A 1,262-nucleotide genomic window follows, 5' to 3' on the forward strand; every position below is an offset into this window, starting at 1 on the left:
CCTTTAAAGTTGACTTGAATTATTATATGATTAAACCGATAGCAACAGTAGCTTTCATATATGCAACTCACAGTGAAATGTTGCATACTAAACTACTATTATGTATAACTCAAAGGGCTGAACTATGTCCAGTTGCGATTTATAGCGGAATGATTCAACAAAATTTTAATGATAATAAAATGCTGTGCCACATTTTATTCAGATCTGTTAGCAGTTTATGATAGGTGTGTATCAAATAAGACACGTTTCATTAATTCAAGCAACATATTAAATTTTCGACTGCAACAATAGTATGGTATATTTATTTGTGGCAAACAGGGGTCCCCCTCCAACTATAGCTTGAACTTTATTCATTTTTTAACCTTATTCATTTTTCTTCTTTTTTTCAATCATTGATACGTCATAGGAACGATCATTGTATAGCTTTTTTATCTGCCGTTTTATTTATAATTATTTTTAAAGATAATTAATAGCTGGAGATAAATATATTTCTGATTTTTAAACGGGAATTACACAACATGAGTAATTATATCAGTATTATTCCACTTGGTACGTCTAAAAAACTACCATAAATTCATATACGATGTAATCAACCAAATGAGTAAAATTCGAAGATAAGTGGTTCCGAAATCGGGGACATTGGCAGCTATGAATGTCTGAGAATCCTAAATCGTTCAGTAAACTTTGAGTTTGGATGCATAATATCATATTACCAGGAAATATGCACGGAAATAACGGAATACCAACATGCCATATACAGTTCTAAAGCCTTATGTAATTTTGAATAAAACTATATCGACGAGGATGGGATTCGAACCCACGCGGGGAGACCCCAATGGATTAGCAGTCCATCGCCTTAACCACTCGGCCACCTCGTCTGTTACTTAGTACAAAAATGATAATTTTTGAATGAATTAATATTGAAGAATAAAGAATTAAAGAATGAAAGTTTAATATTCAATAAAATTCTTCAGCTAAATATTGTGCTACATTTGCTGTGTGTCTTTGCAATCAACATTAGGTAGGACGTCCTTATGCCAGTGAATATATGAATCACATTAGGAATCCTAATTTGTTACATGGAAGCTAACGGAACAGGCTCCCGGAGGCTTGAAACTAAAAAAGCGAACCTTCGATAAGGAAATGTTCATTTAAATAAAAAATGCATTATTATAAACATAGAATATATTTTATTCTACGGAACATTTATACCATGTTTAGCATTTTAAGATAGAAATTTTTGGACACAAATAACCAACACG

At 32.0% G+C, this 1,262-nt stretch overlaps 1 non-coding gene across 1 annotated transcript; it reads right to left on the reverse strand.

Moving 5' to 3' along the window:
* Window positions 1-796: 796 nt before the first annotated feature.
* Trnas-gcu (transfer RNA serine (anticodon GCU)) lies at window positions 797-878 on the reverse strand. The gene has a single exon. It is a non-coding gene; the product is annotated as a tRNA-Ser (tRNA).
* Window positions 879-1,262: the final 384 nt, after the last annotated feature.

Source organism: Dreissena polymorpha, chromosome 14 (assembly GCF_020536995.1).
Source record: "Dreissena polymorpha isolate Duluth1 chromosome 14, UMN_Dpol_1.0, whole genome shotgun sequence".
Classification (NCBI taxonomy): domain Eukaryota; kingdom Metazoa; phylum Mollusca; class Bivalvia; order Myida; family Dreissenidae; genus Dreissena; species Dreissena polymorpha.